Here is a 17,072-nt window from a genome sequence, read left to right on the forward strand (position 1 = left end):
CAGATGCATGCTGTTTCCATTGATCATCCTTGCGATGTTTCTAGAACTTGATTGGAGTCCGCCTGTGGTAAATTCAATTGATTGAACATGATTTGGAAAGGCACACACACACCTGTCTATATAAGGTCCCACAGTTGACAGTGCATGTCAGAGCAAAAAACAAGCCATAAGGTCCAAGAAATTGTCCGTAGAGCTCCAAGACAGGATTGTGTTGAGGCACAGATCTGGGGATGGGTACCCCAAAACTTCTGCAGAAAGGAATGTCCAAAAGAACACAGTGGCCTACATCATTCTCAAATGAAAGAGGTTTGGAACCACCAAGACACCTCCTAGAGCTGGCCGCCTGGCCAAACTGAGCAATCGGGGGAGAAGGGCCTTTGTCAGGGAGGTGAATGATGGTCACTCTTACAGAGCTCCGGAGTTCCTCTGTGGAGATCAGGGAACCTTACAAAAGAACAACCATGTCTGCAGCACTCCACCAATCATCCCTTTATGGTTGAGTGGTCAGACAGAAGCAACTCTTCAGTAAAAGTCTCACAGACCATGAGACAAGATTCTCTGGTCTGATGTAAACAATATTGAACTCTTTGGCCTGAATGCCAAGCATCACTTCTGGAGGAAACTTGGCAACATCCCTACGGTGAAGTATGATGGTGGCAGCATCATGCTGTGGGGGATGTTTTTCAGTGGCAGGGACTGGGACACTAGTCAGGATCGAGGCAAAGATGAACGGAGCAAAGTACAGAGAGATCCTTGATGAAAACCTGCTCCAGAGCACTCAGGACCTCAGACTAGGGTGAAGGTTCACCTTCCAACAGGACAACAACCCTAATCACTCAGCAAATACAATGCAGAAGTGGCTTCGGGACAAGTCTCTGAATGTCCTTGAGTGGCCCAGCCAGAGTCTGGACTTGAACCCGATCGAACATCTCTGGAGAGACCTGAAAATAGCTGTGCAGCAACCTGACAGAGCTTGAGAGGATCTGCAGAGAAGAATGGGAGAAACTCTCTAAATACAGGTGTGCATGGCTTATAGCATCATACCCAAGAAGACTTGAGGCTATAATCGTTAGCAAAGGTGCTTCAACAAAGAACTGAGTAAAAGGTCTGAATACTTACACTACCGTTCAAAAGTTTGGTGTCACTTAGAAATGTCCTTTTTTTTTAAAGAAAATAATTTTTTAAAGAAAAATAACATCAAATTGATCCGAAATACAGTGTAGACATTGTTAATGTTGTAAATTACTATTGTAGCTGGAAACGACAGATATTTATGGAATATCTACATAGGCGTACAGAGGCCCGTTATCAGCAACCATCACTCCTGTGTTTCAATGGCACGTTGTGTTACCTAATCAAAGTTGATCATTTTAAAAGGCTAATTGATCATTAGAAAACAGTTTTGCAATTATGTTAGCACAGCTGAAAACTGTTGTGCTGATTTAAAGAAGCAATAAAACTGGCCTTCTTTAGACAAGTTGAGTATCTGGAGCATCAGCATTTGTGGGTTTGATTACAGGCTCAAAATGGCTATAAACAAAGACTTTCTTCTGAAACTCGTCAGTCTATTCTTGTTCTGAGAAATGAAGGCTATTCCATGTGAGAAATTGCCAGGAAACTGAAGATCTCGTGCAACGCTGTGTACTACTCCCTTCACAGAACAGTGCTAACTGGCCCTAACCAGAATAGAAAGAGGAGTAGGAGGTCCCGGTGCACAACTGAGAGGACAAGTACATTAGAGTGTCTAGTTTGAGAAACAGAAACATCACTAGTTCTCAACAGGCAGTTTCATTAAATAGTACCTGCAAAACACCAGTCAACGTCAACAGTGAAGAGGCGATTCCGGGATGCTGGCCTTCCAGACAGAGTTGCAAAGAAAAAGCCATATTTCAGACTGGCCAATAAAAAGAAAAGATTAAGATGGGCAAAAGAACACAGACCCTGGACAGGGGAAGATTGGAAAAAAGTGTTGTGGACAGACGAATCTAAGTTTGAGGTGTTCGGATCACAAAGAAGAACATTCGTGAGACGCAGAAAAAATTAAAAGATGCTGGAGGAGTGCTTGTCGTCATCTGTCAAGCACGGTGGAGGCAATGTGATGGTCTAAGGGTGTTTTGGTGATGGTAAAGTGGGAGATTTGTACAGGGTAAAAGGAACCTTGAAGAAGGAAGGCTATCGCTCCATTTTGCAACGCCATGCCATACCCTGTGGACGGCGCTTAATAGGAGCCTATTTCCTCCTACAACAGGACAATGACCCAAAGCACAGCTCCAAACTATACAATAACTATTTAGGGAAGAAGCAGTCAGTTGGTATTCTGTCTGTGCTGGCCACTCCATTATAGTCACCAGATCTCAACCTTATTGAGCTGTTGTGGGAGCAGCTTGACTTGGTACGTAAGAAGTGCCATTAAGCCAATCCAACATGTGGGAGGTGCTTCAGAAAGTATGGGGTGAAATCTCTTCAGATTACCCCAACAAATTGACAAATATATTGCCAAAGTTCTGCAAGGCTGTAATTGCTGCAAATCGTTCTTTGAACGAAAGCAAAGGACACAATTATTATTAAAATTTAAAATCATTATTTATAACCTTGTCAACGTCTTGACTATATTTCCTATTCATTTTGCAGCTCATTTTTAAGTGACCCCAAACGGTAGTGTATGTAAATGTGAGATTTCAGTTTTTTAAACTTTTTTATAAATTAGCGAACATTTCTAAAATCCTGTTTTTGCTTTGTCATTTCGGGGTATTGTGTGTAGATTGATGAGAGAAAAAAACATTGTAATACATTTAGAATAAGGCTGTAACCTAACAAAATGTGGAAAATGTCAAGGGGTCTGAATACTTTCCTAAGGTACTGTACATACTGTATTCTATTCATGGCTCATCCTATATAACTACTGGTGTACACACCTTTTCTATTCAAATACTGTCTATACACCCATTATATGTGTATATACTGTATATATATGCCGGTCTCTGACATTGCTCGTACTGATATTTATTTATTTTTCTGGATTATGTGTGTATTGTGTTTTTTTTTGCTGGTATTACTGCACTGATAGAGCTAGAAACACAAGCATATCGCTGCACATGCGATAACATCTGCAAATCTGTGTACACGACCAATAAACTTTGATTCGATTTTGCATGCCACGCACAACATAAATACTGTAGCTCTGATGGCTGAACACTAACACAAGTTGGCAGACCTGTGCATCAAGTTAAAATCTTCTCTTTCTCTTCATAAACGTTGCTCCCTTGGCTGGCCCAACGGTGTGTGGTTTTGCTGAGGTAGGGCTAGAAGAGCAGGGTTCGGGGGAACAACAGTGATTGTTCTAGCTCTGACTAACATTGCTCCGGTTTGGGCTGTGGTTGTTGTTCCTCCTGCATGGCCTACTAGGGGCACAGCTGTTCCTGACAATGAAGTTGTTGACTACTCTTTATAGATTTAACATAGACAATACAAATAGCAGAGTAGCCCTTTCCTGGTGTTTATTTCCACTTCAAATGTAGTTGGTGATATCTGTTTGAATTAGGCGTTGAGGGAGACTGAGTGAACACCTCTTTGCCGTAGGGACTAACTCCTTGATTGGGAGAAGTGAACCTTTCTTCTCCTGGGTCTACCTACTTGATTGGGAGAAGTGAACCTTTCTTCTCCTGGGTCTACCTACTTGATTGGGAGAAGTGAACCTTTCGTCTCCTGGGTCTACCTACTTGATTGGGAGAAGTGAACCTTTCTTCTCCTGGGTCTACCTACTTGATTGGGAGAAGTGAACCTTTCTTCTCCTGGGTCTACCTACTTGATTGGGAGAAGTGAACCTTTCTTCTCCTGGGTCTACCTACTTGATTGAAGTCCTTTTAGAATTGTTCTGTGACGTATTGTTCTCCTCACGGATCATAACACTGTTATGCTTCTTTTTACTTCAATCGTTTCTCTCGTTCTGCTATTTTGAGGACTTAATGTGTTTTTTTATTTTTTTTTTATTTTACCTTTATTTAACCAGGCAAGTCAGTTAAGAACAAATTCTTATTTTCAATGACGGCCTGGGAACAGTGGGTTAACTGCCTGTTCAGGGGCAGAACGACAGATTTGTACCTTGTCAGCTCGGGGGTTTGAACTCGCAACTTTCCGGTTACTAGTCCAACGCTCTAACCACTAGGCTACCCTGCCGCCCCGTTATAAAAGTGGCAGTGTAGACAGAGCCTATGATCAAACAAATTATCTGGCAAGTCCAAATTAATTGTCACAAAGGAGTGTATTACTGGAAGCCATTAAGAGAAGCACAGGCTTTGGGGATAAGGTTTGACAGTGTCTGTAGGCTAATTTGACAGGAGACCAGTGTTGTGACGGGAGTATATAATTATCTAGCAGTAAAGTAAACAACAACGTTTCCTCTCTCAGCAAGCAGAGTGCCTTGTCACACATATGGTTTGAAAATGCAGATTGCTACAGCTCCATTTCTCAAACACAGATCGAAAGGGTGAGTGAGAGAGAGAGAGCGAGAGAGAGAGAGAGAGAGAAGAGAGTGATGGGGAAATTGAAAGACAGAGGAGAGAGCGAGAGAAAAAGAAAGAAGCAGAGAGTGAGGGAGAGAGAAAGCAGCTACTGAAGTAGAGCCAAGTCCATTATCCAAACCACCTCAGAGATTCAGAGATCAGCTTGAACTCAATTATCAGTGACTGGTACCGCTGAGCTTATTAGTAGAAAAATACCAAAACAAACTAGACATTCAACTATGTTATTTACTGCTCCTTGGTTGTCCAAATCAGCATGTTCTTATAAAGTTATTATCCTCCTCCCCTTGGATGACTGGGTAGAGAGGGAAGCACTGTCTCTGTAATTGGGTGTATTTGGTTCAATCTGCAATATTTCTTTCCCCCTACCTCCTATTTTTCTCTCTCTCCAGCCCCCTCTATTTCTCTCTCCACCCCCTTTCTCTCTCAATTAAATTAAGTTTAATTCAAGGGGCTTTATTGGCATGGGAAACATGTGTTAACATTGCCAAAGCAAGTGAAGTAGATAATAAACAAAAGTGAAATAAGCAGTAAAAATGAACAATAAACATTACACTCACAGAAGTTCCAGAATAATAAAAACATTTCAAATGTCATATTATGTATATATACAGTGTTGTAACGATGTGCAAATGGTTAAAGCGCAAAAGGGAAAATAAATCAACATTAATATGGGTTGTATTTACAATGGTGTTTGTTCTTCACTGGTTGCCCTTTTCTTGTGTTATTTTAATAACACACTGTGTTATTTCACCCTGTAGATATGGGAGTTTATCAAAATTGGGTTCGTTTTCAAATTATTTTTGGATCTGTGTAATCTGAGGGAATATGTATCTCTAATATGGTCATACATTTGGCAGAAGGTTAGGGAGTGCAGCTCAGTTTCCACCTCATTTTGTGGGCAGTGTACACATAGCCTGTCTTCTCTTGAGATCCAGGTCTGCCTACGGCGGCCTTTCTCAATAGCAAGGCCATGCTCACTGAGTCTGAACATAGTCAAAGCTTTCCTTAAGTTTGGGTCAGTCACGGTGGTCAGGTATTCTGCCACTGTGAACTCTCTGTTTAGGGCAAAATAACATTCTAGTTGCTCAGTTTTGTGTGAATTCTTTCCAATGTTTCAAGTAATTATCTTTTTGTTTTCTCATGATTTGGTTGGGTCTAATTGTGTTGCTGTCCTGGGGGCTCTGTGGGGTCTGTTTGTGTTTGTGTACAGAGCCCCAGGACCAGCTTGCTTAGAGGACTCTTCTCCAGGTTCATCTCTCTGTAGGTGATGGCTTTGTTATGGACGGATTGGGAATCACTTCCTTTTAGGTGGTTGTAGAATTTAACGTCTCTTTTCTGTATTTTGATAATTAGCGGGTATTGACCTAATTCTGCTGAGCATGCATTATTTGGTGTTTTACGTTATACACTGGGGATATTTTTGCAGAATTCTGCATGCAGTCTCAATTTGGTGTTTGTCCCATTTTGTGAATTCTTGGTTGGTGAGCGAACCCCAGACCTCACAATCATAAAGGGCAATGCGTTACATAACTGATTCAAGTATTTTTAGCCAGATCCAAATTGGTATGTCGATCCTTTTGATGGCATAGAAGGGCCTTCTTGCCTTGTCTCTCAGATCGTTCACAATTTTGTGGATGTGACCTGTGGTGCTGATGTTAGGCCAGGGTATGTATAGTTTTTTGTGTGCTCTAGGGCAACGGTGTCTAGATGGAATTTGTATTTGTGGTCCTGGTGACTGGACCTTTTTTGGAACACCGTTATTTTGATATTTACTGTCAGGGCCCAGGTCTGGCAGAATCTGTGCAGAAGATCTAGGTGCTGCTGTAGGCCCTCCTTGGTTGGTGACATAAGCACCAGATCATCAGCAAACAGTAGACATTTGACATCAGATTCTAGTAGGGTGAGGACGGATGCTGCAGACTGATCTAGTGCCATTGCCTATTCGTTGATATACAGTAGCTTATGAAAGTATTCACCCCCTTGGCATTTTTCCTATTTTGTTGCCTTACAACCTGGAATTAAAATAGATTTTTAGGGGGTTTGTATCGTTTGATTTACACAACATGCCTACCACTTTGAAGATGCAAAATATTTTTTCTCGTGAAACAAACAAGAAATAAGAAAAAAAATGAAAACTTGAGCATGCATAGTCAGCACTTTGTAGAGCCATCTTTTGCAGCAATTACAGCTGCAAGTCTCTTGGGGTATGTCTAGCCACTGGGTATGTCTAGCCACTGGGATTTTTTCCCATCCTTCAAGGCAAATCTGCTCCAGCTCCTTCAAGTTAGATGGGTTCCGCTGGTGTACAGCAATCTTTAAGTCATACCACAGATTCTCTATTGGATTGAGGTCTGGACTTTGACAAGGCCATTCCAAGACATTTAAATGTTTCCCCTTAAACCACTCAACAGTTGCTTTAGCATTATGCTTAGCGTCATTGTCCTGCTGGAAGTTGAACCTCCGTCCCAGTCTAAAATCTCTGGAAGACTGAAACAGGTTTCTCTCAAGAATTTCCCTGTATTTAGCACCATCCATCATTGCTTCAATTCTGACCAGTTTCCCAGTCCCTGCCGATAAAAACATCCCCACAGCATGATGCTGCCACCACTATGCTTCACTGTGAGGATGGTGTTCTCGGGGTGATGAGAGGTGTTGGGTTTGCGCCAGACATAGCATTTTCCTTGATGGCCGAAAAGCTACATTTTAGTCTCATCTGACCAGAGTACCTTCTACCATATGTTTGGGGAGTCTCCCACATGCTTGTTGGTGAACACCAAATGTGTTTGCTTGTTTCTTTCTCTGTGGAGTGTACGGCTTAAAGTGGCCCTATGGACAGATACTCCAATCTCCGCTGTGGAGCTTTGCAGCTCCTTCAGGGTTATGTTTGGTCTCTTTGTTGCCTCTCTGGTTAATGCCCTCCTTGCCTGGTCCATGAGTTTTGGTTGGCGGGCTTCTTTTGGCAGGTGTGTTGTGTTGCCATATTCTTTCCTTTTTTAATAATGGATTTAATGGTGCTCCGTGGGATGTTCAAAGTTTCAGATATTTTTTTAGAACCCAATCCTGATCTGTACTTCTCCACAACTCTGTCCCTGACCTGTTTGGAGAGCTCCTCAGTTTTCATGGTGCCCCTTGCTTAGTGGTGTTGCAGACTCTGGGGCATTTCAGAACTGGTGTATATGTACTGAGATCATGTGACAGATCATGCGACAATTAGATTGCACACAGATGGACTTTATTTAACTAATTATGTGACTTATGAAGGTAATTGGTTGCACCAGATCTTATTTAGGGGCTTCCTAGCAAAGGGGGTGAATACGTATGCACGCACAACTTTTCCGTTTGTTATTCTTTTGAATTTTTTGAAACAAGTAATTTTTTAAATTTCACTTCACCAATTTGGACTATTTTGTGTAAGTCCATTACATGAAATCCAAATAAAAATCCACTTAAATTATAGGTTGTAACGCAACAAAATAGGAATAACACCAATGGGGATGAATACTTTTGCAAGGGACTGTATACGCTTGAAGAGGGTGGAGCTTAAGCTGCATCCCTGTCTCAACCCACAGCCCTGTTGAAATAAATGTGTGTGTTGTTTGCCAATTTAAACTACAGACTCTCTCTCTGTCCCTCCCCCCCCCCCCCCCCCTCCCTCCCTCTCTTTCTATCTCTCCTTCTCGACTGAATAGGTTTCATTTTATTTCATTACAAATGCCAGCAGCATACCACCCTGCATACCACTGCTGGCTTGCTTCTGAAGCTAAGCAGGGTTGGTCCTGGTCAGTTCCTAGATGGGAGACCAGATGCTGCTGGAAGTGGTGTTGGAGGGCCAGTAGGAGGCACTCTTTCCTCTGGTCTAAAAAAAATATCCCAATTCCCCAGGGCAGTGATTGGGGACACTGCCCTGTGTATGGTGCCGTCTTTTGGATGGGACGTTAAAACGGGTGTCCTGACTCTCTGAGATAATTAAAGATCCCATGGCACTTATTGTAAGAGTAGGGGTGTTAACCCTGGTGTCCTGGCTAAATTCCCAATCTGGCCCTCAATCCATCACAGTCACCTAATAATCCCCAGTTTACAATTTGCTCATTCATCCCTCTCCTCTCCCCTGTAATTATTCCCCAGGTCATTGCTGCAAATGAGAATGTGTTCTCAGTCAACTTACCTGGTAAAATAACAGATAAATAAAATAAACAAAGATTGTATCAGTGCAAGATGATGATTTCTGCAATTGAGAGTGTGTATATTCTTATACATGGGTCAACTATAGTTCATATTCTACATGTTTCACACTGTAATATTCTGTATGCTCCAGAACTGAGGTTTGAGTGAAAGCATTTCCACAGTGCAAGGTCCCTGCAACTCCATTGAATAATTGCTTAAATTCCTATCTTTATCAATTTATCTTTTCAATAAATAATAACACGTTGGATAACAACATGTTTTATTTTCGAAAAGCACTATGGACTATACGTGTACAATGTGTCCGCTGTGAAAAGAAGTCACGCTTCCTTTCTTTCTATCGGCCTTTCTTTCTCTCCTTCAATTTCTGTGTAACCTCACTCTTTTTTTTCTGTTCCTTATAGAACTTTACTCAACTCTTCTTCAATGGCTCTGTACTACAGTACATCTTGTTCAGTAATTGTGTATTCATTCTTTGTCACAGAGACAGAAAGGTGTTTGGTTGTTATGGTTGACAACCTGTTTCTGATACAATGCAGATAAATGATAAATGAATCTGAATGTTATTTTTTGTAATGGAGTTTAGGTTTACTCCTAACGCCAGTACTGCCTACCTGTACTTCATCTCTAATATTATCTTATGAGTGCCAGAAGGTGGCCGTGCGGTTAAGGCCGCACCCCTCAGCACATGTATGATTCCTCCACCTGTGTTGGTACGAATCCATGCACCTATTGGCCCTACTACTTTGTGTCTCCCTTCTCTCAGTTTAGCCTTAATTTCATACCAAGGTTATTATAGTAAACTAAGGCAAAAATTGGAAACACAATTTAGTAAACTGAAATAAAATAATGAAGGGAAAAAAATGTAAAAACCGAGAGCGAATGCAGAGCATGAGCTTGAATTTATCTCAAGTACTGTACATTGCTGGAAAGCAAATGTATTTGTAGTGTCAGAAGATGGCAGCATATGTGGAATGGAGATAAAAGGGAAAAACCCAACCAACCTTAAAGATCATCTGAACAGCTCCCACAAAGAATTTCTGTATAAAGAAAAGGTGAGAATTCGGAATTCGGTCAGGAGTTGACTCCTGGTATCGTATGAACACACATAAGACATGGAAAATGTGTAGAATTGCAGGAAATTAGCTTTAAAACTGCTAAATGTTCTCTCTGCCAGCTAGAAGTGTGTGAACAGCTTGAACAGTTTGGGGTCGCATGGGTTGCGAGGGGTTTGCTGCTACGCCAATAAATTACGATATCCATACGGACCTTTACCGCCTACAGATGTAGGATCTTAATTTGAGCCAGTTTGCTACAGCAGGAAAATAATCCTGCGGCAACAGGATATGTGAATTATTATGGGGATTATAATTAATGGCCATTTTCGTAGGGGTTGAACAATTTTTGTAAGAGAAAATAAAGTCAGAAATGTGAAAGTGTAAATTACAAACTTCAAAAGCCTTTTTAAACCTCAAATACACTACATGTTTAACATTTCCTGCATTGGAGGAACATTTTCCTGCAACAGGGTGATCAAATTAACTGGACCTTCTCAAATAGTACTTGAGTACTATAGGCCGACAACACATGAATGTCTCTTAGCCTCCCATGCACGCTACTTTTAACACTAAAGCGGAAACAAAATAATATACAAACTAAATAGAAATGTGTTTATCAAACTGAAACTGAATAAAAACGAGTAAATGAAGTCTGAAAATTAACTGAAACAAAACTGACTTTCAAATGAAATATCAAAAACGAATAGAAAGTCACTAAACTATAATACCCTTGCTTCATACTGTCTCCGTAAATAAAGAATTAAAATAATAATTATGATCATTGTAATTCATCTCCTGCTCTCATCTGGTAAAGAACATGTCTATCTGCTCATGCTTGGAAGTCAAAGCAGTGGATGTTGTGCAACACTCGGTCTCTGTCTCCAGTGAAAGATTTGTGTGTGAATGTTGTAATGTGCTTGTTGTAATGCAGCATCGACAACACTGTATCCCGAGTTAGGAGAGGTTTCACCGCTCGAGTGTCTGCACGACGCTTGAACTCATTTAGCTGAACATATGGAACGTGTCATCACGTTCCCCCACTGTGGTTCCTATAGTTCCCTTCCCACTACAGACTCTAGAGTGTGTACACACTTTTCATGTTTCATCTACAAACCACATGTACAGTAAATCACACTGGCACAGGAGGAGAACCAACCAAGCTGCTGTCTGCAAATGTACAATAGAGCATTCACCAACCCATCTACTGTATATACATGGTTCTGTGACAGGTTCTGCCTACAAACGCTCAAGTTGACTGCAATTAGAATTTTAATTGCAAGCTGTAGGGCAGATAGCTAAGTGCAGATATGGCAGAGAGAAAACCAGGGTTTATTTGCATATGATTTCAAATGCAAATGAGAGTGTGATACATCAGGGACAGTGAAAAATATCTAATTATTACTCCTTTGGATGTGTTCATGTCTACCACAATATATTTGATTATATCAACAATGTTAGTGTTTGGATTGAGAGAGCCTACTTTTGTTGCCAGCGGTTGTAAAGATTAAAATGTTGATCATGATAATGCAATGCAATTTCATATTAAGAACAATACGTTTCACATTATGTATAAAGTAGCATTATGACCTCTGGGGATATCTTTGGAAAGTTATTGAATTTCCAACAGAATAATAAACCTACTAAGCAACACTACACCATGTACCTGACCTCCAAGAATGACCCATGCATGAGAACCTGCCAGTCCTAGATCACGTTGGAGGCCTACTGAAGTCTGTTAATACAGTTCAGAAGGGTTATGCCTTATCGCGGTGTTGGCAGCTCCAGTAGGCCATCAGACTGAGCAGAGAGTGATACCAGGCCGGCACCATAGAATGATTAGAGTGGGAAAAGCCTGTCTAAGACCACATGGCCGTTCAAGAGAAATGGTAGAAAAATGGTTTCTGTCCTCTGTGCACCTATCATTCAGGGACAGTGTCAGAGAAATGACGTAGAAAATATCAAAACCTGATTCAAGAAAGAGAAGTGAAAATCACTGGCCATTATCCTCCTTCTTCTGCATCTTTTGTTATTTTTCTCCAGTAGCTTTCTCAAGCAGCCACTCTTTTTTTTCCCAGGGCTACAACGTATGACACGAGTGTGAGAAATCCTGTGCGTGAGCGTTTCCATGGGACCGCTTGTATCTATCTTTCAGAAATATAGAGACCTATTTCCACTTTCCATTGAGAATCCTTCTCTGCTGTCTGTGTGCCAGGTAAATATAGAGCCACAGCATTGATGGATATCACATCTCTACTGAGAAATTGGTTTTGGAAAGTAGCCTGATTGAATGGATGGTGGAGGCCCACTGGCACTTACATTAGTTATCATATGAATAACTATAGGTGCAAACATGAAGCATACAGATCTTTACTAGGCTAGGGGGAGTATGGATAAAAAGTATCATTTCTCACTAGCAGTCACATTGCCACAGAAAGAACTGGGATAACTTTCAGTGAGACATCCAGTACATACATTCTGCAGCTGTGCATCTCCATTGTTTGCTAGTCTCCAACAGAGCTACTGTATATGGCTCTCCACAACACACTCCACAATTCAGTCATCATACTGTAGCATTCTCCATGGCAGGGGTTTTATAAACTGCTTACAATGCTTATTCAGACTTGCATAAAAGCTTACCTTATGCCATCTAGGAAAAGTCACAGAAATAGTAAAGTCCTCCAGGTGCAATACCATGTACATACCTAATCACATAAATAATGATTCATTATATTAATTAATTAATTTATATTGAAATTCCTGATTGCAATTCTTAGTTTAAGCGGTACTATTTCTGGTCAAAAGTAAGGGAATAGTATAGGGAATAGGGTGCCATTTGGGACACACAAAATGTTGATTTTTCTCCCGAGTGGCACAGCGGTCGAAGGCACTGCATCTCAGTGCTAGAGGCGTCACTACAGACCCCGGTTCGATCCTGGGCTGTATCACAACCGGCCGTGATTGGGAGTCCCATAGGGCGGCACACAATTGGCCCAGCGTCGTCCAGGTTAGGGTTTGTCCGGGGTAGGCTGTCATTGTAAATAAGAATTTGTTCTCAACTGACTTGCCTAGTTTAATAAACGTTAAATAAAACCTAAATAAGTGAGTTTTAAGAGCCTCTGCAGGGATGTATTCCGTCTCCCTCAGGCTAGCCTCTTCATTAGCTTATTCCCATCTTCCAATCACAACACTCCTCAAAGGAAGGACTAGATAACATTGTTATGTACTCAGTGTTCTGTGGATCAAGAGAACAGCTTTGTAAATGACATTGTTCTATATGCAAATCGATTTACCTAAAGCACATTAGTGCAGATTCATATTCATAATCTAAGTAGTTAATACCAAATTATTATAGTTCCTCAGTTCCCAAGAGAATAGAAAAGCAATGGGGGGGGGGGGGGGGGGGTTGTATGCCTAAAAATACTTTATAAGGGTATACAGGGGCATCATGCACCCCCAAAAGCTGAGGGGGCACAAAGTACTTGAGGACGGCTTGGGGTTGGATAATTTTTTAAACACCTGAAACAGACTTTTTCTGCAATCTATCTAGTCGTTATGCTTAATTTCATTAAATACATTTGTATTTTTCTGCATATCTAAGAATACATCTGGAGCTGTCTGTATCCCCCTGATCTGTGTCTCTATTTTTAAAGAAAATAAATATGCTTCTCTGCATCGAAAATGTGGGTAAAAGATTGAAAGGAATGTGAGTCTAGCTCAGTTATCGCTTGCTTTTCTAAAGCCTACCAACATTGCCAGCAGGCATGCCAACTAATACAGGTAGACAAGCTACCTACTCTAACTTGATTGATAGTCTGAAATTGCTTTTTGGTAGCTCTGCTGAACAAAAATAAAAATGCAACATGCAAAGTGTTGGACCCATATGTTTCATGAGCTGAAATAAAAGATCCCAGAAATTTTCCAAACGCACAAAAAGCATATTTCTCTAAAATTGTGTTCACAAATTTGTTTACATCCCTGTTAATGAGCATTTCTCCTTTGCCAAGATAATCCATCCACCTGACAGGTATGGCATATCGAGAAGCTGATTAAACAGCATGATCATTACCCAGGTGTACCTTGTTGTTGGGACAAAAAAAGGCCACTCTAAAATGTGCAGTTTTGTCACACAACACAATGCCACATATGTCTCAGGTTTTGAGGGAGCATGCAATTGGCATACTGACTGCAGGAATGTCCACCAGAGCTGTTGCCAAAGAGTTTAATGTTAATTTCTCTACCATAAGCCACCTCCAACGTCATTTTAGAGAATTTGGCAGTACGTCCAACCCACTGGGGAGCCAGGCCAGGACCACCCCATCCAACTTCTTCACCTGCGGAATCGTCTGAGACCAGTCACCCGGACATTTGATGAAACTGAGGAATATTTCTGTCAAATAAAGCACTTTTGATTGGCTGGGCCTGGCTCCCCAGTGGATGGACCTGGCTCCAAAGTTGGTGAGCCTATGCCCTCCCAGGCCCACCTATGGCTGCACCCCTGCCCAGTCATGTGAAATATAATTAATTTATTTCAATTGACTGATTTTCTTATATGAGCTATAACTCAGTAAAATTATTGAAATGATTGCATGTTTTATTCAGTATAGTTATGAGGTTTGGAGATTGGGAACCAACAGTGCCTTCATAAAGTATTCATACCTCTTGACATATTCCAAATTTTGTTGTGTTACAGCCTGAATTCAAAATGTATAACTTTTTTTTCACGGATATACCCCATGATGACAAAGTGAAAACATGTTTTTATACATTTCTGCAAATTTATTGAAAATTACATACAGAAATATTCCATTTACATAAATATTCACACTCCTAAGTCAATACCTGTTAGAATCACCTTTGGCAGCGATTACAACTGTGAGTCTTGCTGTGCAAGTCTCTAAGAGCTTTGCACACCCGGAGTGTACAATATTTGCATTCTTTAAGCTCTGTCAAGTTCAGTTGTTGATCATTGCTAGACAGCCATTTTCAAGTTTTGCCATAGATTTTCAAGACGATTTAAGTCAAAACTGTAACTAAGACACTCAAGAAGATTGTATATCATATTGGTAAACAACTCCAGTTTAGATTTGGCCTTGTATTTTAGGTTATTGTCCTGCTGAAAGGTGAATTTGTCTCCCAATGTCTGTTGGAAAGTAGACTGAACCAGATTTTACTCTAGGATTTTGCCTGTGCTTAGCTCTATTCCGTTTTGTTTGTTAGAAAACTCCCTAGTTCTTAATGATTACAAGCATACCCATAATGCAGCCACCACCATGCTTGAAAATATGAAGAGTGGTACTCAGTGATGTGTTGTGTTGGGTTTGTCCCAAACATGATGCGCTGTATTCAGGACATAAAGTTAATTTCTTTGCCACATTTCTTTGCAGTTTTACTTTAGTGCCTTAATGAAAACAGGATGCATGTTTTATAATATTTTTATTCTGTAAAGGCTTCCTTCTTTTCACTCTGTCATTTAGGTTAGTATTTTGGAGTAACTACAATGTTGTTGATCCATCCTCAGTTTTCTCCTAGCACAGCCATTAAACTCTGTAACAGTTTTAGAGTCACCATTGGTCTCATGGTGAAATCCCTGAGTGGTGTCCTTCCTCTCTGGTAACTGAGTTAATTAAGAAGGAAGCTTGTATCTTTGTAGTGACTGGGGGTATTGATACACCATCCAAAGTGTAATTAATAACTTCACCATGCTCAAAGGGATATTCAATGTCTGCATTTTACCCATCTACCAATAGGTGCCCTTCTTTGCAAGGCATTGGAAAACGTCCCTGGTCTTCGTGGTTGAATGTGTATTTGAAATGTAATGCTCGACTCAGGGACCTTATATATAATTGTATATGTGGGGTACAGAGATGAGGTGGTAATAAAAAAAATCTTGTTTAACACAATTATTGCACACAGAGGGAGCCATGCAAATTATTATGTGACTTGTTAAAGCACAGTTTTACTGGTGAGCTTATTTAGGCTTTCTATTACAAAGAGGTTGAATACTTATGGACCCAAGACATTTTTGTTTTTCATTTGTAATTAATATGTAAAAAATTTCTAAAAACGGGTGGCGCAGTGGTTAAGGGCGCTGTACTGCAGCGCCAGCTGTGCCACCAGAGACTCTGGGTTCGTGCCCAGGCTCTATCGTAACCGTCCGCGACCGGGAGGTCCATGGGGCAACGCACAATTGGCCTAGCGTCGTCCGGGTTAGGGAGGGGTTGCCCGGTAGGGATATCCTTGTCTCATCACGCACCAGCGACTCCTGTGGCGGGCCGGGTGCAGTGCGTGCTAACCAAGGTTGCCAAGTGCACGGTATTTCCTCTGACACATTGGTGCGGCTGGCTTCCGGGTTGGATGCGCACTGTGTTAAGAAGCAAGCTTGGTTGGATTGTGTATTGGAGGACGCATGACTTTCAACCTTCGTCTCTCCCGAGCCCGTATGGGAGTTGTAGCGATGAGACAAGATAGTAGCTACTAAACAATTGGATACCATGAAATTGGGGAGAAAATGGGGTAAAAATAAACAATTAAATGTAAAAAAAATTCTAAAAACATAATTCCACTTTGACATTATGGGGTATTGTGTGTAGTCCAGTGACACAAAAGCTCAATGTAATACATGTTTTATTCAGGATGAAACACAACAGAATGTGGAAAAAGTCAAGGGATGTGAATACTTTTCTGAAGGCACTGTATCTGGTCAGGCTAAAGCCAACTTCATAAGATATATAGGTGGCTAGAAGTATTACAGAGAAACAACAACACCTTATATTATTATTTATGTCTTTTTTTATAGATAGGACAAATATGAGGGTGCACGTCCCCCTCTTCCCCCTATGGGCATGACGTCTCTGAAGATACATGAATGACACTTGAACTGGTTATTGTCATTATATTGATCCAACGTTAAAGTATTCACATACTGTAGGTTCTCAGATTGCAGTGTAAACGTTTGCACATCTGTGGATATCTTTTTAAAACCTATTACATATTAAACTAAAGTAAATCTAATGAGCACCTATTGCATATTAAACTAAAATGAATCGGTTTTATATCAGGTACCTACCTATATGTATTAAACTGTTGCCTAATCAGCCATCAACAGCAGAGCTTGCCATTTCCACACGGCCAATTGCTTCTCTGACTTGTTGAAAATGGTGTTTAATTTCGAAATGTCACCCTCATACATATGTATGATATGGCCTTTTGTATTAGCTGAGAAAGAAGAGATACAGCAGCGTCTGTGTGTTTGCATTTCCCTCCGATATTAGTGTATTCTAGATAACAGAGTTCAGAACACAAAATGTAG

Source organism: Oncorhynchus mykiss, chromosome 17, assembly GCF_013265735.2.
Source record: "Oncorhynchus mykiss isolate Arlee chromosome 17, USDA_OmykA_1.1, whole genome shotgun sequence".
In the NCBI taxonomy this organism is placed as follows: Eukaryota; Metazoa; Chordata; class Actinopteri; order Salmoniformes; family Salmonidae; genus Oncorhynchus; species Oncorhynchus mykiss.